Source organism: Vigna unguiculata, chromosome 6 (assembly GCF_004118075.2).
Source record: "Vigna unguiculata cultivar IT97K-499-35 chromosome 6, ASM411807v1, whole genome shotgun sequence".
NCBI classification, from domain to species: domain Eukaryota; kingdom Viridiplantae; phylum Streptophyta; class Magnoliopsida; order Fabales; family Fabaceae; genus Vigna; species Vigna unguiculata.
Window position 1 is genome coordinate 1,083,432 of NC_040284.1, and position 24,471 is coordinate 1,107,902.

The following is a 24,471-nucleotide window of genomic DNA, read 5'->3' on the forward strand; positions in this document are numbered from 1 at the left end:
AATGATTTTAGACCGCATGTGTTTTCAGAGTTCTCCTTATGTTTTCCACTAATAAGTGGTTTCATTGATACACTCTGATCATGTTCTTGTTATTCTTAGGGGGAGTTGGGGACTCTGTAGGGTTGTGAGGAGTATTGGAACTCTTTGTGAATTGTCTGTGTTAAAACAGATATGTCTAATATAATCCAACCAAGAGGGGGGTGAATTGGTTATTCAATCTTTTACTGATTTTAAATGAATCTTGAAAGTTTCCTTAATCTTTATGACCCCAAATAACTAGTTTACCAATTATGAATTTAATGGACTGCCCAAGCAATTAGGAATGACATAAAAGATGAAAGAAGCAAAGACCACAATAATTTTTATATTGGTTCGATTCAAAATGATCTACGTCCAGTCTTCTCCTAAGCAACCCACTTAGGAGGATTCCACTAAATCAATAGAGTTACAAGAATTACAAGAGCATCTATATAATTCAAGATCCTAAAGACTAAGGAGCTTGACCTACAAATCAAGAACTCCCCCTAGATGCAATGCCTCCACACAATTTCACCTAGACCTTCACTTCACACATTGAATCAACTGTAAACAGAAATACAATAAAAAAGAAGCAAGGAATGAATACACCTAATGGATGTGCAGATTTAACACTTGATCCTAGATCTAAGCTTGACCCTCCAAGATTGAGTCCATTATCAATGAATATCCAAATGAATGATCTCCAAGAAAGCAAGAACTCTATGAATCTTAATCCCAGAAAGAAATCTCTCAATAAGTCTCTTCGTGATTCAGTTATTCGCCACTTTCTAAAACTGATTTCAAAATTGTTTTTATATCAGAGTTCTGCTGCTGCAATTAGTGGATTAGGAATTTACCTAATAGATTATCGTGGGTGTATTTTCACTGCATCAGTGCAGTTCCCTCATATAATCCATTAGTTAAGAATCTAATTCATTAATGAGTTATGCATTTGACACATTCAAGATTTTGACAGCTGATCTAATTCAGTTCAAGCTTGGTTTACATGTAATCTTAGATATACAACACCTATGCAAAAGATAAGCTCAGGACTAAGCCTAAAACAGTTATACAAGGTGTTTGTATGACTTTAGACATCATCAAAAACATCTTCATTGAATTGAGCAGGCCCCCCTCTCAACAATTTGTGTATTATCTCAAGTAAGGGAAACTAATTTCTTTGTCATAGTACTCGGATCTGTTAGAAATATATATTGTATGTTTAATTTGTAATTGATTGATGTATCTAATATGTGGGATTGCTTGTGATGTTGAAAACTATAAAGACGTGTGTTTTCCTATTAATTGAGAATAATTGTTGGTTTAAATGTGTTTTTCATTCAATTGGTATGAATAATTTGATAAAATTGATGTTTGTTAATTGAATGATCTATGGAGTGATTTTGGAGTGGTATGGACTAGCTGAAGATGCATAAAACGAGTTAGATCAGTTTCTGTATAATTCTGCAGAGTTGCTTACTCGCTAGGCGAGTGAGTTGATCTACAAAATTTTGCAGAACTATGCAAATTTGCAAATTCGTTGGGCGAGTCCTTACTCGTTGGGCGAATTTCCAAGTTGGACTTCCAGACTTGGGAAGTCGTTAGGCGAGTAATTCTCGTTGGGCGAATTTTCAAGTCAGGAACTTCCAGACCTGGCCTAGTGGCTGGGTGAGTGCAACTCGTTGGGCTAGTAGGGTTCAGTGGCTGGGCGAGTTCTAGTGGCTGGGCGAGTAGGTTAGAATTTGAATTACTCCAAATGTGGTTAATTGAATATGATTTGAATTGTTGTGGATGTTATTTAAATTATTAGTTGAGGAATGAATATATGAACATACTAATTCGAGGAGAACTTGTGGTGGTAATTATAGTGTAAGCATTGATGTGGGAGTTCAGTTGGAAAGTTATCCTGATGCTCTAATGACTGTCAGTTTCTTAAGTAGAGAAGATGTGGCATGTGGTGAGAGGAGCAGGAGGTCCCAACCTAGGGGTTTTACCTTGACCAAAGATGTTAACAAACTTACCTTGTGTGTGGTAATGTCTATAGCTCTGCAGAGCAATGAATGCCACCCCAAGTGCACAACTTACCAAGACTCGATATCAATGCTTGTATCCGGAAAATTTGAGTCATAACTTTATATATTTGATTGCGAAAAACTAAATGATAGTATATGTTAAAAGTTTTTTTTAGTATGAATTAAATGGATTCTTTAAAAACTTCACTAGCTTACCCTTTCTTTTGTGTTTCTTTTTTCTTGTGCTCTTCTCTTGCTATGATCACTTTAATGGTGTTATCAGTTGAAGATTTGGTGGCTGGACCAAGGTAGGGTAATGATGATCCCTCTATTTAGATCTCTATTTCTCCATAGTATTAGTAATTCCTTTTGAGAAACCTCTTAGTTGTTCTAGATATCTTTGTATAAATATTATATTCAGTTCATCTTACTTTTTGGGATAACTGTAATACAGTTTTGTACATTAATATCTTATTTTATGCTCATATCAAACATGCTATATTTTGTTTAATAGTTTTTTATTGTTAAATGGGATATTACAGTTAACTTTTTACTTCTTTTTTCATATTTAAAAACTAAAAAATTGAGCCAAATTTTGATTGAAAATATTAGTTATATTAACTGTTACAAACAAGATTATATGCTTAAATTTTCTTCATGTTCATTATAATATTTTTAACTTATTCTTTCATTCTAATCTGATTGTAAAACCCTTGGTATTTTAGAAATGAAAGTGGTGGGTTTAAAAATGCCGAGACTTAATTATTTTAATATTAAAAAGGTTTTATATAAATAGTTTTGTTATAAATGAGTTTTATTATTTTAAAACATACTATGTCTCTAGAAACCACTCTTCTAGTGTTCTCTAACTTCTTTCTAGAAGTTTTCATCTCCTGATCATCTATTTGAAGATCGGAGACCGCTAGGGTGATCATCTTGGTGGGCACGTCCTTTCTATTCGATCAATTCCTTTAATCGTATACTCATCTTCTTGTGGGTCTTTTTTGTTCTAGTTTGCATGTGTCCCTCCTTTGGTTGCATGTGAGGTTTTATTCATTAATATGAGTTTGTGTTGGTCAGTGATTATAAAGGTAGTTCCAGATCATTCTTGTGTTGTTCCTAGGTATAGATAAAGCTAAAGATGTTTTGGTGTTCCTTAAGTCTGTTGAGTTGTTTGGACTAGTTGAGCCACTTTGTCAAGTAAGGAAAGCTAGTATTGTTTTGCTTTGTAGTGTTTTTTTCTTTCTAAATTAATGAATGCATGTTGATGAATTTGATCTGTGGTGAGTATGATTGTTTTTGCTTGTATGGTTTGAATTTTGCCTCTCATAGTTGAATCCACAAGTTGTGGAAATATCTACTAGTTACCTATGGAACTCACTGTTTGAATTATGCTTCTCGTAGCTGAATTTATAGGTTGTGGAAATATCTATGGTTACTTGTGAAATTCGTTGTTTGAAGTGTGTTTTTTGTAGTTAAATACACATGTTGTGGAAATATCCACTAGTTACCTGTGAAACTCGCTGGTGTTAATTCTGCATCCTGTAGCCAAATCTACAGGTTGTGGGAAAATTCACAAGTTAGTTGTGGAACTTTTGTTTGGTTTCTTCATTTTTAATAGGAACTCTCGCCTCCTCTTTGTTATGTGTGACATTTATGTTTTCTTTGTGTTTCATGAAATTTTACTAGTTGTTCTTGAACATTGATGTTTCAAAGTGCTTATTACAGGAAATTATGAAATATGAAAACGTGATTAAGGATGTATATAATTGTGATAATATTGTTGTGAAATTGTGATGATAAAGGGTTTGTTGATATATACGAGCATTGTTGTGTTTAACATAATTTCATGGGTCTCTTAGGAAGATTTTATGGTAATGTTATTTTAGTGTATGCATTGGACTATGGATTCAAGTAAGGTGATATCCTGAAACTCTAATGATCATTCACACTCAAATAGAGTATAACTAATCATGTGGTGAGAGTAGGAGGAGGTCCTAGTCTATGGTAGGATAATGGACCTAGATGATGATGGATTAACCTTGTGTGTGGTATGGTGAAACTCATTGGCAATGACTCTGCAGAACAGAAAAGACCACCACAAGTGCAAGTCTCTAGTAATTCCAATTCCAAATGCATGTATTTAGATAATTGAGTTTAGTGTCAATTTCTTGTATGCAATTATGTGAATTATTGTAGTTAATCCATGTATGGCTTATAATTGAGATGTTTTAAATGGTCTTAGGATAACTCTTTTATATACTAGCTTATCCTTGCACTCTATGGTCTTGTGTTGTTTTCTTCTTTTGTGATGATCACCACTTTGGTGGGAACAGATGAAGATGCAGGTTTAGAGACATTTCTAAAAGATGAGAAGTCTGTAGTTAGAGTTATGAGTTTGCAACATATGTATGAGTGGTTGATACGTTCGATATAGAGAGTTTTTCTATAGGTTTGGTATTGTTGTATAAACGATATATTTCTATAATTTGCACTCTTAGAGAACTATATTAATATACTTTTTATTCTGTTATTTTTTTCTAAATATTATTATGAATCTCTCATTTTATTAGTTTTATACTACCAAAATGGGATACCCACTCCTTACATTCTTAAAAATAGAAAATATTCGGTGAATGATGTTTTAATGTATATATTTTTGGAATCAAATACAACACTAATTGACACATCATTTTTTTTTTCTTTTCAAAAGGTTTTTTATCTTCTCTTTCTCAATCATTTATTTATTCTATACACCTACGTATGAATTACATTGATTTGTTTATTCTTAGGCTTAAATAGTAGTTTAGTCCTAGTTTTCGTTCGGTTTTTTCAATGTGGTCCTACTTTTGTTTTTTTTTTCAATTTGGTCCTAATATTGGTATTTTTTTTTTCAATTTGGTCCTTTTCGCTAACACTGTTAAAATAGTTAACAGATGTAAACAGTAACTACCACGTGTCATTTTGTCATTTTTTAATTTTTTTTTAATTAAAAAAAATCCACGTGTCAAGCTAATATCATGCCACGTGTCAGAATAGATTTTTATATTTAATTTGGTCCTAATATTTGTTTTTTTTTTCAATTTGGTCCTAATTGTTTTTTAATTTAGAATTTTTGTTTCTCTCTAAAGACAAAATATAATTTGTATATAAATGTTATATGGATATTTTTATTAAAATACATATATTTATTAAATATTTTTAATTTAAAATTAGAGTTGGTTTAAAATTAAATATTTTTAACCTCTTAAAATTTTAAATTAATGGTGTTATTACTTTTTTTCGTTTTAATTTTAAACTAACTCTAATTCTAAATTAAAAATATTTAATAAAAATATGCATTTTAATATATACATATTAAACTTTGTCTCAATTTGGAGAGGAGCAAAATTGTTAAATTTTAAAAAAAAAATTAGGACCAAATTGAAAACAATTAACGAATATTGAGACCAAATTGAATATAAAAAACTGACGCTGACACGTGACATGATATTAGCTTAACACGTGGATTTTTTTTAAATTAAAAAAAATTAAATTTAAAAAAAATTAAAAAATTACAAAAATGACACGTGGCATGATATGAGTTTGACACATGTACATTTTTTTAAAAATAAAAAATTTAAAAAAATTTAAAAAAATTTAAAAAAATTAAAAACAAAATTAAAAACAAAATTAAAAAATAAATAAAAAACCACAAAATGACACGTGGCGGTTACTGTTCACATCCGTTAACTATTTTAATGGTATTAGTAAAAAGGACCAAATTGAAAAAAAAAAAACCAAGAGTAGAACTACATTGAAAAAATCGAATGAAAACTAGGACCAAACTACTATTTAAGCCTTTATTCTTACTATTTGATCGTTTGATTTGAATTTATAAATATATCATAAGTACCTTTTAAATTTGAAAGAAAATTTCAAAGAATTTGTGCGATCAGATAGATTTAGTTTGCTTTATTTTAGAAGGATCATAATTTCTCTAGGATTTTAAAAAAAAGAAGATAATATTATCAGGGAGGGATTGTTTCTTCACGAAGATTTTTTTTTCTTTTAATTTTATATATTCAACTTTTGGAGTATTTATCAAATTTTTAATTTACTGTCATCTTCCAAAATATGTTCATTGTGTAAATACTTTTTTTTTGGTTGCCAATTCATTAATGGCTAATAATATAGACTTCTACAGGTAAACAAATGCTATACATATTTTCGTGGAGTTTTGAGTTTGAGATTAAATATTGCATACAATATTTTCAGTAACAATTATTTTATTTAATGTTTTTGATAAATTTATTGAATGTGTGTAATTTTTTTAATAATAAAAAATAGATTGTTATAATTATTATTTAAGTATTATAAATTAATGAATGTGAGTGTATGGTTTTCTCATCCAAGAAAACTATATATAAGATATTAACAAGATATTTACAAAATTATAATAACAGAAAAACATAGATGTGATAAGATAAAAATATTTTTAAGAAATATTAAAGTATGCAAAAGCATATTAATTTCCAAATTTTATTAACGGCCTAAATTTGCTATCTAACATTTTGTTTATTGTAAGGCCCATTTTAATTCTACTCCAATATTTAAAGGCCTACTCTATTCTGTTGGGTCTAAGACTGGCCCATAGGATGTCCAAAATCCCTAAACTAGCCTAACACTCTTATTTCTGCCAACTTTTCAGAAAACTCTCCCCCTCCTCCTTCTTAGAACTGCAGCAGCAAGCTCTGCTAGGGTTTGGCCCCCATTCTTGGTCAAGCTAGCTCAACCCATTCCTGCTTCACGTAAGTTGTTTCTCAACTCGTACTCTTTCTTCTCCAGCTTGATTTTTTGTGGTTTCAGTTAGGGTTCACCATAGTAACCTGTCTTTGTTCTAGTGTTAGTGTTTCTAGCTCACAAAACTGTTCTTAGAGCTGTGTGCCTTCCGCTTGTGCATACACCCCCCTCACAATAGCTTCTGTTAAGGTTAGGGAAGCTAGGGTTTTCGTGTTATCTTCATATCTGTCTGTTTTGGCTTTGTTTCGTGTTTAAGATGCTTGGGTGCTGTTGTGATTGCTTGGAATATTGATAAATGTCGATTGAGTCTCGAATGCTTGGCTGTTGTACGCTTGAACAATGGTGAGCATTGGTTTTCTCGCCCAAGCGAGCTAGTCTCGCCTAGGCGAGACTAGTAGAAGCTCGCCCAGGTTTTCTACTTGAATTGTCACTCAGGCGACGAGCCTTCGTTTTGAGCGAGGAGCAATATCGCTTAGGTGAAGAGGTCTCGCCTAAGCAAGAAATCGCAGAAGCCACTATTCCACTGTTCGAGCTCTCGCCTAGGCGAGAAGGGCTCGCCTGAGCGAGAGAACTTCTCTCGCTTGAGTGAGGACTTCTAGCTTGAGTAAGACTGGGGCAGGTTTCATGCTCTAGTTCTAATTGGTTCTCTGATGTGGTTGCTTGCTTGCCTGATAGAGTGTTTTACTGTAAAAGCATGAAGTATGATGCCATGTATATTGTATGCGATTAAATGAGAATGAGATTTTACTATGTTGAGTATGAAATGGAAAACATGAATTGTTGGTTGGTTGGTTGGATATTGGCATGAGACTGTTCTGCTTTGATAAATTGTGGCTGATTGGTGAGACATGATTTTGGTCTGGTTTAGGACATAATTCCAGGAATCTTTAGGTGAGATCTCATGGTTGTGCCTCATGGTTAGAATGTAATTCCATGGCCCTTTTGGTGAGATCTTATAATGGTGCCTCATGGTTAGGCAGTAATTTCATGACCCTCTTGGTGAGAGCTCATGGTGGTGCCTCATGGTTAGGACGTAATTCCACGAACCTATTAATAAGGTTTCGTGGTGGTGTCTTAGTATATAATTAAGTAAGGATTCAAGTAAGGATTGCATCCTGAAACTCTAAAGAGTCCGTTAGTCTCATGTAGAGCGTATTGACTCGAGTGGTGAGAGTAGTAGGAGGCCCTAGTCTTTGGCAGGATAATGGCCTTAGATGTTTGAAGGCTAACCTTGTGCGTGGTAGGGTGAAACCCATTGGCAATGGCGCTGCAGAGCAGTAGAGGCCACCACAAGTGCAAGCATCTAGTGATTCCGACTGATTATATGTATCCGAATAATTGAGTCTTAGAGTCTTGCATTGTTTACTATCACATGTTTGGTTGATTTATGTATCTTTGGCTTTTAGATTGTATGCTCAATTATACGATAAAACCTTTTCACTCTAGCTTGCCCTTTTTGTTTGTCCGTGTGTTTTGTGTGTGGTTTTTCTCCTTTTGCGATAATCATCAATTTATTGATGTGAGCAGATGTGGGAACTCCTTGTGGTCATCAGGGTGATAGAAACTCTGCTACATAGCTAACTCTTGGGTTGGATTCCCTTACTCCGAGTACACTTTTAAGGCATTGTGGCCTATGTACTGCTTTGCTCTTTGAGCATGTATTTTGAACAACTGTTAACTGTTTTAATCTTGTTCTTCCGTTTATGGAATCGTGGTGTGCCTTGGTTTCTTTCTTAGTAACTTTTGGATAATTGTAAGGAGTAACACTTATACTCATACTCCATGACAATGCTCTTTATATTATATCCTATGTGATGTTCATTTAATTAATCGTATTTATTAAATGGGACGTTACGTTTATTATTTTTTAATTTTAATTTGATTTTCCCTTTTGTTATGTTGTTCTAATCGGCAACAAGATTTTAAAAGTTACTGTTACTCTTCTGCTCAATTCATGTCACTTTTCTACTTTTGTCAAAGAAGTGATACCTCGCTAAGAATACAAACTTAGTAACAATTGTTACCATAAACTCATTAGCAGGTTTATGTCTCACGATATATATATATATATATATATATATATATATATATATATATATATATATATATATATATATATATATATATATATATATATTACATCTCTTGTAATTGTTACCATAAACTCATTAGCTCATTAGTAGGTTTATGTCTCATACAACTGGTTAATTATCACATTCGTTAGTTTATAACAACTAAATAATTCTAATTGTTAGTTTTGAAATGGTGAGTTTAACCAAGAAACGAGGTTTAATTGGCTTTATAAAACTTTTACAAAAGCTTAAATCTCTTTTCAATTGAATCTAACAGATTGGAAAGTTTGGATGTAAATGCAGCAGACCAGTACACTTTCAGTCGATTAAAATATAAAATAGCAGACTAAATTGTTCTTGATGCTATGAAACAGTCGATTAAAAAGGCAATTCAGTCGGCTAAAATATTGGAGAATTATGCAGAATGCAGAATTTACGAATTCAACTTAAACAACAATCTTTTATATACAAGACATGTTCCAATCAGTATTTATAACAAGTATAAAGCCTCCGATTACACAAGAACGCATTAAATCACACCAAAGATCAAATTGCTTGGTTTTCTTGAGTTTTTAAAGAGTTTCAAGGAGAGTGAGATGAGGGAAAGAAGAATGCACCACTGTTTTTATACTGGTTCACTCAAACACAGAGCTACATCCAATTTTCCAGGACAACTTGAGCCCGGTTTCCACTATATTCAAAAGTTTTACAAATCAAACACCAAGATTACACTTTTGAACACAAAGCACACAAGATTTTTGACTCACACAAAAATCTAGAACTACAACCTACAAGAATCACACTTGCAGACCTGAAATCACATTAGGCAAACCATCCAGAGGCAAAAGAACGTCCAAACCTGATGGTGGCTGTCCCTAGCACACCATACATGTGTTCTTCAAGCTACTCACAAGCCAAAATGCCTCCAAGATCAACAAAGATCAACCAAGATCTTCAAACACGAGTTACAACTGTGTATTGCAGAGAGAGAACGCTTCCCAGAGATGAATGACACGATTTCATTCAGAAAAACTCAGATTCACACCTCTGCTCGCGAAAACACAGCTTATATAGTTTTTGTTTAAGTGAAAACAATCGATTGAATTTTCCGTATAGTCAGCTGGTTTCACCTGACTTAAGTGAAATCAGTTGATTGAAAAATAATTCAACTAACTGAATGCATTCATACCAGAAACTATATACAACAAGCCTTTTAACCTGTTAAAACCTATTTTAACAGATTAAAAGAGACACACTAAGGCACACAAGACATCTAACCTATGTCATATAGCCTATCAACAATGTATAACACTAACACATTACATTTAACACACTAAAACTTAATCTTCAAGAGGATCTTCCTCAATCTTCATCAAACACTTAAGATCTTCATGCACATGGCTTTATCAATTCTTTACTTCAAGCTTGCTTGTGCCAACAATCTCCCCTTGAATTGATGAAGCCAACACCCTCGAGTTGAATTGATGAGCTAAGATCCATAGAGAAACCTGAAAAAGCTTTTGCATACAAGATTCCAATATTCCAAATATACATTCAAGCAAAAACACACAAGCATACATACATATCACATATGCATATGCTTCCCCCTATCATTAATAATATGATTTAACCTCAGATTTTTGATTAAGTTTGCAGTATTTTATGATTACAACAGATTTATTTTAGGTTTTCGAATTTTAACACAATTTTACTCATTTTTCACTCATTTTTCTCCCCTTTTGGATTCATCAAATGAAAGTAAATGCATAGATCAATTTCGAAAGATGAAAATTTTCATTAAAGCAGTAACATAGGGGTGTCCCAAGACACCTGGTACGAATGCAAACAAACCAGAACAGAAACAGAAATTACAGAACATCATGAAGCTAAAAACTTATATAATCAGCCGACTAAAATGAGAAAATAGCCAATTAAAATACTGGAACAGACAGCAGAGACACAAAATGCAACATGAAAATGTAATGCATGACCTATGAGCCATCCCCTTCACTCATTCCTAGGGTTGTCTTTGTTGTAGACATTGAAAAGGAGGTCATGAACATTATGGAGTTGGTCATCCAAGTCTTGAAACCTTGTTGTGCAGTACATGTGATGTGCATTTTGTGCCATGTTGAGGTCTTGAAGTTGATTGAGAACCATTCTATCAAATTGGGAGTATGTAGATCCAGTATTCTCAGGAGGGTTGTACAGCTCAATTGCCATTGGCTGAGGTTCATTTTCCTCTTGGTTTCCTCCACTAGTTCCCGCTTCATGGTCATTTGCTCCAACTTCAATGTTTGCACCTTGATCTCCTTCAACTATCCAAGTGTTGCCTACCTTGGTGAATCCCATCTTGTGCATATTCAGTGTTGAAACATGATTGAGAAGGCTAGTAGACTCCTCAAGCTCTCCTTCCACATCCACACCAAAATGCTCAATGAACTTGGAGATGAGCACCACATATGGAAGCTTGAAATCTGTGAGCCTTTTTGCCTTCATCATATGGTCATGGATTGTGTTTGTCCAATCCACCATCACACCATTTTGAATGCAGTACATCACCACTAGATCACCTTCATTCAAGGTAGCATGGTTGCTTCCCCTAGGCATGATGATTTTAGTCACCACCATGGCTAGCAACCTTTCCTCCACACGAAGCCTTCCCACATGGTAATTTCTAGCTTGCTCACATTGATTTCTTACACATTGGTTGAAGTATTGCACCTTGTTGAACCCATCCATTGCACTAGTTTCACCTTTACGGACTTGCATACCTCTTTGCCTTAGGCCAGCCACATCCTTCCATGTTTGCCTAGTGATTTCCATTTCCACACCTTTGACAGTTGATTTGAGAACACCATTGCTGAACTTGAGGTTGGCATAGAACACCTTCACCAAATCCAGATACACCTTACCCGAAAGCCCAAGGAAAGTCTTCATTTTTTGAGCTTTGAGATATTGCTCAAGGTTGCCAAAGTTTTCTGCCCTTAGCCATGACATACGAATCACCTTAGGAAGGATGATTTGCTTCCTATTGATCTCAATCAAGAAGGTTTGAATTCTGTCTTCATGGCCTTCAAACCATATCTCAAGCCTTCCTTGATTCATAGCATTTGGAGAGGATGGAATAGGTGGGGTGGAACTTTCATCATCTGAGGGGGCAACTCGTGATCTTCTAGACATGGTGAAAAGTAGGTTTGGCTCTTACTAGCAAATGAGAATGCCAATGCATGATGCTTATGCAAGTATTTATAGAATCAACAGGTTGATTTTCAAAATCAGTCAATTAAATCGTGCAGATTTTCTGGTTTCAATGCAGTACATGAAATCACAACAATTAAATGTAAGGGAATCTGAATCAAAGATGCAGTGATGTGTTTCCCATGCGTTTTATGATCAATCCACTCACAAATAGTTCACATCTAATGCATGCACATTGGAAATCATGTAATTAAAGCACTTTATGGTCAATGCAATCTGAAAAGTTGATTTTAGCTGATGTAATAGATGTTATATGCTGCTGCTACAGTCCAAAAACAGTTATGTGATGTATACTTTGACTGGGTCAATGAATTAAAATCAATTCAAACAACTCCACATCAGCATAAGTAATTTTAACACATAAAAATACAGAGTTAGTCGACTAAAACTGTACTAGTGAACTGATTTTTGGTGCAGTGGCAGTTTTAAGTGAAATCTATGTGTTGAATTTACCAATTTAGCTGACTAAAAATTTCAGATTTCACGAAATACACACCAGACCAATTTGAATCAAATATATGTGCTGTTTTGTGAGATTTAGCATATTGAAACAGTTCCAGAACATAAATTATGCAGATTTTGACATTTTAAATGAAATCTATGTGTTGAGCACATGCATGTCCAACTGCTATGTACTCAGCCTCAGTTGTAGAGAGTGCTACACATGCTTGCTTCTTGCTATTCCATGAGATTAGGCTTGATCCAAGTAGATGGCATGTGCCACTTGTGCTTTTCCTATCCAATTTGCACCCTGCATTGTCAGAATCTGAAAAACCACTAAGAACAATGTTAGATTCATTAGGATACCATAATCCAACATTAGTTGTCCCTTTCAGATACTTGAGAATCCGTTTTGCAGCTTGGAAGTGCGATTCCTTTGGATTGGATTGAAACCTAGCACACAAGCAAACACCAAATTGTATATCCGGTCTACTAGCAGTTAGATATAGCAAGGAACCAATTAACCCTCTATATTTGGTTGAATCAACTTGGTTTCCAGCCTCATCTGCATCCATAAGGCAGTTTGTAGCAATTGGAGTGGCAGCCTCTTTGCAATCCTCCATTTTGAACTTTTTCAGTAGATCAAAACAATATTTTGACTAGCTTAAAAATGTCCCATGCTTGAGTTGCTTCACTTGCAGCCCTAGGAAGTAGGTTAGCTCACCCATCATAGACATCTCAAATTCTCCTTGCATAGCTGCAACAAACTCTTCACACATGGAGTTATTATTTGATCCAAAGATTATATAATCTACATATACTTGAACAAGTATTACATCACTTGCATGCTTTCTAATGAAAAGTGTTTTATCAATAGCACCTCTAGCATATCCTTTAGATAAAAGAAAGTTACTTAACCTCTCATACCACTGCCATGGTGCTTGCTTCAAACCATATAAAGTCTTTTTCAATTTGAAAACATGATTAGGATAGAGGTGATCTTCAAAGCCAGGGGGTTGTGATACATACACTTCCTCATTTAAGAAACCATTCAAGAATGCACTTTTCACATCCATTTGAGAAAGTTTGAAATTACACGTGCATGCATATGCTAACAATAACCTCACAGCTTCTTGGCTAGCCACAGGTGCATATGTTTCATCAAAATCAATGCCTTCCTCTTGATTATAACCTTTAGCAACTAGCCTAGCCTTATTCCTAACTATATTACCATTTTCATCCATTTTATTCCTAAACACCCATTTTGTACCAATCACATTCATTGCATCAGTTTTAGGGACAAGAGACCACACATCATTCCTAGAGAATTGATTAAGTTCATCTTGCATAACAACAACCCAATTACTATCACACAATGCATCATTCACATTCTTAGGTTCAATTTGAGAAACAAATGCAACATGTTGAAAGAATGCAAGCTTGCGTTTAATGGATACTCCTTGTTCTATGTCACCAATTATGTTGTCCTTTGATAATCCTTTAGGTTCAATTCACTCCTTGGGTAAATTGCTATCTGCAGCTTTTTCAGTCGACTGAATTTCCTTTTCAGCTGACTGATTTCCTGCAACAGATTCCAATTTTGCAGTAAATTTCTTTTTTAGTGCTGTTTCTTCTTCATCTGCAATCTTAGGCACATGATTTTTTCAAATTATGTTTGAGCCCTTCTACCAGCAGCACATTCTTGATGTTGAAGGAGGATCCATTGCCTATGACTCCATTTCCAAGGATTCTTACTTTGTTATTGTCTCCATAGGTTACAAATTCTTCTTCTTTCAATTCCAATTTTGCAAATTTGGTCTTAACTCCTGTCATATGCCTTGAGCAACCACTATCTAGGTACCATAGATCCTTCTTTTCCTGTTTTATGACCTGCAAAACAACATAGTATTACATGGTACCCTTTGATAGTTTGGGTCCAACATGGTTATGCCTTTCTAGATCCTTTTGGGATCCATTTCATAAATCCCTTAGGTACATCATACTTTCTAACATGACAATTCTTAAGAATATGACCTTTCTTCATACAGTAGTTGCAAGAAATGAAGGGCATAGCATTTGGCTCACTCTTGGAAAAGAAACTAGAGAACTTCTTGGCTTTCTTTTCATGGATAGGTGCATAACCAAGTCCAGCCTTTCCAAAAACACAATTTTGAGAGCCAAGAACAACTTCCAAGTTTGATTTTCCTCTTGTGAACTTTGCACATGTTTTCAAAAGATATTTCACTTGATTTTTCAAAGTAGTGCGGTTTTCACAAGGTTTTATAGCCAACTATTTTTCAGAACAATCGACTGAATTACTGTAAATCATTTCCAAATGTTCGAAATCAGTTTTTAAGTCGACTGTTTCTGATTCTAGTTAGCTAACTTGGTTTTCTAGCCAGCTATTTAATCCTTTTAGCCGATTGTTCATGACAACAATTTTGTTTGCCTCACTATGCAACTCTTCAAAGTCATGCAACAATTGGTAATAGTCATTCTTATCTTTGGATGACAGGGAACTTACTTGGCTTGATGAGGATGATTCATATCCGGCCATGAGGCATAAATTTGCTTCCTCACTTTCTTCTTGAGATGAAATACTTGTTGAATCATCATTATCCTCCAAAGCTATGTAGGCACGTCTTTCCTTGCCCTTTTTCTCCTTTCTCGTATCATGAACCTTCTCCTTCTCTTTGTTAACATTAGGACATTCAATCTTGATATGTCCTTGCTTTCCACAATTATAACATGAGAATTTAGAAGAATTACTTGAATCATTTTGTTTAGAATTGTACCTTCGTTGATTACCTTTGTTGCCTTTCCTCTTAAGATACTTTCCAAACTTCTTGACTAACAACAATAATTAATTGAGCAATAATCTTTAGATATCCGATGATGGATCTATTTTGAAAAAGCAGTGGAATCAATCTATTTTCTTTATCATTGTTTTTTTATATCTTGTTATCTTTATCATCTTCTGTTATTTTTTCCAATTTTATTTGACTAACTCTTTTGTATAGTTTTTATAAGAACTAATTTGCTACAAATAAATTTCGTATTCATTAGGAGATGACTAAGGGTTGACTTTACCCATACTAATCTTTTGGCTACTTTCGTAACAATAGTGAAATTGTTACAGATAAGTAGTATTAATTTGATTGCTTCACAACAACATTATCACCAAGAAATTGAAGCCTATAGTTGGATAGGCTTCGGTTGTTTTCAAAACGAAGCTTATTCTCTGCTTCAGGTTTTACTTTGTTATTATCAATCCTTTTTTAGTTGCTTTTGGCTTCAGTTGTGAAGATAATCGAAGCCTATTCTGAAAGTATAGACTTTGATAAAAGAAACCAAAAGTCTCCCTTTTTTACCTTGCTTAGATATGTTTTGAGTTGGGAAACCGAAGTATAATGTCGAAAAGAATCAGTGCCAAAAGCCTTCGCTACACTAATGTTTAAATCTAAGTAAAGCAAGCCAAATCTACATAATTTCCAAATTTAAAAGGTACTTATCATGCACAAATAGAAATATCAAATCTACATACCAACATTTTTAAAGGATGAAAATCCGTTGGTAATATGTAATTACCAGGGGATATTATCGACATATTTTGATATTTTATGTATCGACGAAAATTTCGTCGATTAGTGAGTTGGGTTATTATAGTTCAATTATCTATCGGTAAATTTCATCGTAAGGTTGTCACAATTGTTTACCAACGAATGTGATGTGTCGGTAATTGAATGGGAGAATTAAAATGAAATTTTCAGATTTAGAGGAGGCATTTGCTCCATTCTCAGGTCGCGAGCCTTGCTCTTTCCCATTCTATTCTTCACCAAAACCCTCCCTTTCCCCAAAATTGCTAGTTTGCATTATGGTGATCTTTAAGGAAAAGAATAGTGAATGTGTTGTTGGTTGTTGAAGCTATAGTTGTCTTCTTACATGATTTGGTGTTCTCTATTACATATTATGAATCTTGCATTTGATTTTGTACTCACATAAGATCATAGTTACAATTTACAAATTTCATGCACGTTGGCATTTGCTATTTTCGACACTTGAATTGCATTTTTTATCTACTGTTAATAGGTTTTGTTTGGATAAATTTTAAAGATAATGAAAATGAGCATTAGTCTCCCTGAAGATGAAAACAAGCATTAGTCTCCCAAAAGATGAAAAAAAGCATTAGTATCCTAAATGGCGACCTACTTTTTGGTTGAGCAGTCAGACTCCCAACTAATTTGGTTAAGTAATTAGTCTTCCAAATGACGATCTACTTGTTGGTTGAGTAGCCAGACTCCCAACTAATTTGGTCAAGCAATTAGTCTCCCAAATGACGATCTACTTGTTGGTTGAGCAACCAGGCTCCCAACCAATTTGGTTGAGCAACAAGTCTCCAAATAATGATCTACTTGTTGGTTGAGCAAACAAGTAGCCTAAATTCCAATGATAGTTGGTCAAGCAAACAAGTATCCCAACTCATACAGTTGAGAAAACAAGTCTCCTAAATTCCAATGTTAGTTGGTGGAGTAAATAAGTCTCCTAACTCATTTGGTTAAGCAAACAAGTGTCCCAAATTCCGAAGTTAGTTCGTTGAGTAAACAAATCTCCTCTAAAATCATTTTCTAAAGAAGTAGTAATTCTCCTATGAAATAATTTTCTAAAGCAGCAACAAGTGTCCTATGAAATCATCTTCTCTAGGAGCAATCAGTCTCTCAAGGAATGAAGAAGACAAAAAATCCAATGAGAGAAACCAATCTCTTAAGGAAAAGGTAAAAATGTGATGGGAGCAATCAGTCTCCTAAGGATAAAATAAGACTTCCTAAAATCTGATGAGAGCAATTAGTCTTATAAGAAAGGGGTAAAATTCTGATGGGAGCAAATAGTCCCCTAAGGAATAAAGAAGACACAACATTCAATGAGAGCAAGCAATCTCTTAAGGAATGAGTAAAAATTCGATGGGAGCAACTAGTCTCGTAAGGAATAAATAAAACCTTTGAAAATCCTATGAGAGCAACCAAACTCTTAAGAAAGTCTCCTAAAATCCGATGAGAGTAATCAAACTCTTAAGGAATAAAAAGGAGAAAAAGTCCGATGAGAATAACTAGTCTCTTAAGGAATAAAAAGTCTTCTAAAATTCAATGAGAGCAATTAGTCTCTTAAGGAATAAAAAGGGACAAAAATCTGATAAGACCAATTAAACTCTTAAAGAAAAGAAAATCTCCAAAAATCCGATGAGAGCAATTTGTCTCTTAAGGAATAAAGAAAATATCCTAGGGGAATAAAGAAGATCTCATAAGATTTTTAAGGAAATTGATAGTCTCCTTAATATAATGGGAAGAGTTTAACTATTAGAATTTGATGAAGAAACATAAAATGCTTTCTAATAAGGTATTCATTTCCAGATTTTTATAGCATATCTTATACTACTTCGAGAGTCATATACATGGATTTATTGTTAGAAGATCAAGTCAAATAGCGTGTATTCATACAAAGTAGTACATATTGCAAAGTTCAAGGGAAACTAAAAGCCACACATTCATACAAAGTGGTATGCATCGCAAGGTTTAGAGAAAGCTAAATATCAAATTTTCAGACAAAGTGGTATGAATTATAAAGTTTAGACCAAGATCAATATCAACAATTCATGCAAGATGCAATGGGATCTAAAGATGAAAAGTCTATATCAGGGAACATGATTTTTTGCTTGGTCAATAATAGCATTAAATCCATTCTTGAAAGAACTTTGAGCCATGGGAAGAAATGTTTTACGCTTCATATTTTCAAACATTACAAACTACAAAATATGATGAAGATCACCATACACCCTAGTAGTTATTTTTGGAGGCCCATTGTTGTTTGGGCTTATAATAGGAGATATATCATTTTAGTTGATAATTAAAGTTGTCTAGCCTTACGCTTTATGATGCTAAGGGCTAAGGTGACTCTATGATGATAGGCCTAATATCCTTGGGACCCCAATAGATAAAATTCTAATGACTTTTTTCAGCCTTACCCACAGTAATGTTAAGGCTGGAGGAGATATGTGGTAATAGACCCAATATCCTTGGACCCCCAATTGGTAAAACTTTGATGGCTTTTCTCAATCTTATGCATAATAAAGATTGATAGGCCCAATATCATTGGAGCCCCGGATAATAAATGACCAATTTGATGAGCATTTATGGAAGGTTTCACAAAGAGAATGTGAAGGGCTCCGCAATTAAGAGCAATAACAAATGTGGAGGGCAAAATTGAAGAAGACGTTAAACAAGAATAAAGGAGGGGACAACTAAGAGGTCAAGAAAAAAAGGGATAAAGGGACGAAAGATGATAGGAAAAGGCATATCTATCATTATATGTTCGCTTGATTGGATTTTACTCTTTTAACTACAATATATATATATATATATATATATATATATATATATCTATATATATAATTTTATTGGGCTAAACCTTAAACTTATCTATTGCCAAAGGAATTTGGGTGAAGAAAAGAGATGTATATACATTTCATACAGAATCAATCTTATAATCTTCTACCTTGAAATGAAGCAGCATAAAACACAAATGAGCAGTGGCGTAAGAATGAAGGGACAGGAGGAGCCACGACTCCCCCAACCATTTTTTTTAACTTTTTTTTCTATATATTTAAAAAATAATATTTATAAATTATTACTTTATTTATATTAATTGTTTTTTATTTTATTTTACTTTCTATATATTTAAAAAATATATATTTATATATTACAACTTTATTTATATATTATTACTTTATTTATATATTATTAATTTATTTATATATTATTACTTTATTTATATATTATTACCTTATTTATATATTATTACTTTATTTATATATTATTACCTTATTTATATTAATTTCGTTTGAAAAATCTTTTTTAAAATTTAAAAATCACATTTTTTCTCTATTATAATTTCTTATACTTTTTTATTTGGTTTCTCTCTTCCGTGCCTCCGTCTCTTTCTCCCGTTTTATTTCCATCTCAATTTTCACCATGAATTCTTTATTATTTTCAAAATCAAATTGCACTACGACAAAATTGAAGAGTTAAGGAACATTTTGGACCGAACAATTTCTTCTTTTGAGTAAGTTCATCTTTTCCTTTTTATTTTTGAAGCAATATGTTTCCCTCTTGTATGTGGCTTTTCTACACTCTAGGCATATCTCTATCTGTTAGAAATCATAAAATCATGCTTTAATTGTTGATCAAACTCTTCTTTGTGTAGATAGAGCTATTTTAGGCTTTGAAGTGGTGTAAGGGAAGAACAAGATTAGGAATCTACTCTAAGGTAAGGGAAGCTAATCATTTAGAAGTTATTAGTTTTCTTAAAATATTGAGTCTTGCTTTTAAGATTTAATTTGGGGTATTCATAATTTTATCTTTTTGTAAATAGGTGAGAGGTGAAAATTTTGTATTAGAAAAATTATGATAAAGAGTAAAAGAATTGATTTTTTTTTTCAAGAGGAAGGCTTGTGATGAAGATGAAAAAAATGCATCTACGTCATCTAAAATTGAGAAACTTCATGAGAATCCAAACATTGAAGAAAACGAAAAAACAACTCTCTAATGAATTTGAAAATACTTTAGAACGTGATCCGGAAAAACGTCTTCAAATTTAACAATACCCATCAAATCAAATTGATGAGGTACGAAGGGCTTATCTAAAATGGGGTCCATATCAAATGTGTCTAGAAAATTATCCATTGTCTGGTAAAGATGATCATCCAAGAAGATTTCAGTACACATGGTTTAGGTTATTTCCTTCCTGGTTAGAGTATTCACCATTAAAAGATGTTGCATATTGCTTACCGTGCTATCTTTTTAGTAAAAAACCAAGCGGACGACCTGACTAAGATGTTTTCATTGTTACAGGTAATTGAGTTTATTTTCATTGAATTCTAATTGGCAATAAGTTTATTGTCATCAACATATTTTAACTTTTTGAATGTTATTTTATAGGTTTTAAAAATGGGAGGAAAGTTAATAATGGAAAAAATTGTGCTTTCCTTAAACACATTGGGAAGGATCCTTGTTCACCACACAATATTGCAGTGTCTGCTTGTCAAGACTTGTTAAATAAAAATTGTCACATTAGGAATGTTTTGGAAGTGCAAAGCTCAGATCAAATTATGAAGAATAGGTTACGTCTCAATACTTCAATCGACACCGTTCGTTTTTTATCACTTCAAGCTTGTGCTTTTAGAGGTCATGATGAAAGTATTGAATCGAGGAACCAAGGTAATTTTCTTGAGATGATAAAACTCATAACATCATACAATGATGAAGTTGCAAAAGTTGTGTTGGAAAATGCTCCATTCAATTCCAAATATACTTCACCTAAAATTCAAAAGGAGTTATTAAATATTCTTTCTAGTAAAGTGAAAAATCATATTCGTGAGGAAATTGGGGATTCCAAGTTTTGTATAGTTGTCGATGAAGCTCGTGATGAGTCAAAAAAAGAGCAAATGGCTCTTGTTTTGAGATTCGTTGATAAAAATGGTTTTATTCAAGAGCGATTTTTTGATATTGTGCATGTTAAAGACACTGGAGCAATAACTTTGAAGAATGAATTGTGTGTTGTACTATCTTGACATAATCTTAACGTTTCTAATATCTGTGGTCAAGGGTATGATGGTGCTAGCAATATGAGAGAAGAATGGAATGGATTACAAGAATTATTTTTGGTTGATTGTTCTTATGCATATTATGTTCATTGTTTTGCTCATCGGTTACAACTTGCCTTGGTTGCTGCATCAAGAGAAGTTATTCCAATTCACCAATCCTTTTCAAAATTGACTTTTATTGTCAATATTGTTTGCTCTTCTAGTAAACATCATGATGAGTTATAGGCTGCCAAGTTAGATGAAATTGCATATTTGTTAGAAATTGATGAGCTTGAAAAGGGTAAAGGGGCAAATCAAATTGGTACTTTAAAACGAGCTGGGGATACTCGTTGGAGCTCTCATTTCTCTTCTATTTGTAGCTTGATCAATATGTATGATGCAACTTGTTTAGTTCTAGAAAAAATTACTGTTGATGGATCTACTTATTCACAACGTGGTGATGCTGATAATGCTTACAAAAGCTTGACCTCATTTGAGTTTATACTGATCTTGTATTTGATGAGAGAAATTATGGGGATAACAGATGTTCTTTGTCAAGCATTACAACAACAATCTCAGGATATAGTTAATGCTATGCGTCTACTTTGTTCTACAAAAGGACTTATTCAAAACTTGAGAGAAAATGGTTGGGATAAGTTATTAAAAAATGTGACTTCTTTTTGTGAAAAACATGATATTGAGGTGCCTAATTTTGGGGCTTCTTATGTAGCAAGGCAATGATGCTCTTATCACCAAAAGTATCATATTACAGTGGAATATTATTTTTAAGTTGAAATATTCTTTGTTACCATTGATAAGCAATTACAAGAGTTAAATTGTAGATTTAATGACCAAGCAATGGAGTTATTAATTCTAAGCTCTGCTTTGGATCCTAAGGGTGCTTATAAAGCTTTTAGTATTGATAAAATTTGCACTCTTGTGGAAATATATTATCCCATGGATTTCAATGAGTAAGAGAAGATTAATTTGAATTTTCAACTTCAACATTTCATTATTGATGCTCGTCAAGATTCAAATTTGAAGAATTTATCAACAATGCAAGAGTTATGTACATGTTTGGAAACAACAAAAAAGTCTGATGTTTACTACTTGATAGATAGATTACTTCGTCTTATCATGACTCTTCCAGTTTCTACAACTACAACTGAAAGATCTTTTTTTACAATAAAAATAATCAAGAACAACTTGAGAAATAAGATGTAGGCTGAATTTTTAGCAAGCACTATGATAATCTATATTGAAAGGGATATTGCAACTAGCTTCAGCTCTGATTCAATTATTGAAGATTTTAAGTCATTGAAAGAGCGTAAAGGAGCACTCTGAATAAAGGTAACTTTTGTTTTTTTTAGGTTTAATTATGCCTTTGGTCCCCATTTTGGAGTCAAAATCTCAAAATGGTACCCAAATTTTTAAAAGTCTCAAAATGGTCCCCTTTTTTGTTGAAACGTCTCACGTTTGCCCTTCCCGTTAAGTCAAGGTTGACGCCGTTAGAGGAGTGCCACGAGTCAATTCCTCGATTTTTTGAATTTTTTTTGAATTTTTTATTTTTTTTATTATTTTTTTAAAAAAAATCAAAAAATTGCCACGTGTCAAGCTGTCATCGTGCCACGTGGCAGTGACAGTGACACGTGTCAGTATTACGCCATGTGTCATTTTGTTAGTCTCAATTTGGTCCCTTTATTTTAATTTGTCTCAATTTAGTCCCAATTTTTGTAAAAATTAGCAATTTTGTCCCCCTTCAAATTGAAACAAAATTTAATTTTATATAAATGTTATACAAATATTTTTATTAAATTTGATATTTGTATTCAAATTGATATTTTTATTATATATTTTTAACATAGCTAAGTTTAGTTAAAATTATGTTTCACATTCAACTTTACTTAAAATTGTTTTAAAATTTTAAATTTATATGTGTTTTATTGTAACATGAACTAGGTAATTTATGAATTTTTTTCTATTAACAACTTTTAAACCATTTTAAATAAAGTTCAATGTAAAATATTAATTAAATGAACTTAATTTGGTTAAAAATATTTACTTGAAATATCAATTTTGATGGAAATATTTGTGTACATTTATATAGAAATTAAATTTGATTTCAATTTGGAGAGGGACAAAATTGCTAATTTTTACAAAAATTGGGACTAAATTGAGACAAATTAAAATAAAGGGGCCAAATTGAGACTAAGAAAATGACATGTGGCGTAATACTGACACGTGTCACTGTCACTGCCACGTGGCACGATGACAGCTTGACACGTTGCAATTTTTTTAATTTTTAAAAAAAATTCAAAATAAAAATTTAAAATAAAAAATAAATTCAAAAAAAATTAATAAAAAAATTCAAAAAATCGAGGAACTGACACGTGGCACTCCCTCTAACGGCGTCAACGTTGACTCAACGGCAAGGGCAAACATGAGATGTTTCAACAAAAAAGGGACCATTTTGAGACTTTTAAAAATTTGGGTACCATTTTGAGATTTTGACTCCAAAATGGGGACCAAAGGCATAATTAAACCTTTTTTTTATATATATTATTGTTGATGATAAACTTTATGTTACTCTTTCATATATATTATTGTTATATTGTTTAGATTCTATTGTTATGAGTGCTTATTTTGAATAAAAAAAATAATGTAAAGAAATTAATTTTTTTAATTAAAAGAAATTATTATTTCTTAATTAAAAAAATAATTTATATAAAACAAATATAATTTGCCCCCTAAAATTTTGGTCAAGTTCCGGCATTGCAGTAGACGAGAAAAGTACGGTTAGAGCCTAAGTGAAACTATCTCCTTCAACCATCATGATAGTAATTCAAGGTTGTGAAAGGGATAGTTGAAGGGATAGAGAAAATGTATAGAAAGTAGAGTGTGAAAGTAGTAGTTGGAGAAGTGTATTTGTAGTTGAGAGTAGTTGTATTGGATGTTGTGATAGTTGTTCTTGATGTTACAAAATGGTAGGATACATGGGTATTTATAGTCCCATAGATTATTCTAGAAACTCCTAGCCAGAACTAATGCAAATACTTCTAGATTTTTCTACATAGTTGAATGTTCTTGATTTTTCTTTCTATCCTAGGCTTTTCTCCAATACTCTAGAAGTTTCTTTACATTTCAATAACTCTATCTTATATTTTTTTAGATTCTTCTAGAATTTGCATTATACTTTAATACTCCTCCTTGATGCAAATTCGGTAACTCCAAGCATAGCGCGTAGTAGTTCAAA

At 32.9% G+C, this 24,471-nt stretch overlaps 1 pseudogene; it reads left to right on the forward strand.

The window, feature by feature from the left end:
• The first annotated feature begins 17,268 nt into the window (after window positions 1–17,268).
• On the forward strand, window positions 17,269–22,562 carry LOC114187804 (annotated as a pseudogene).
• The last annotated feature ends 1,909 nt before the right edge of the window (window positions 22,563–24,471 follow it).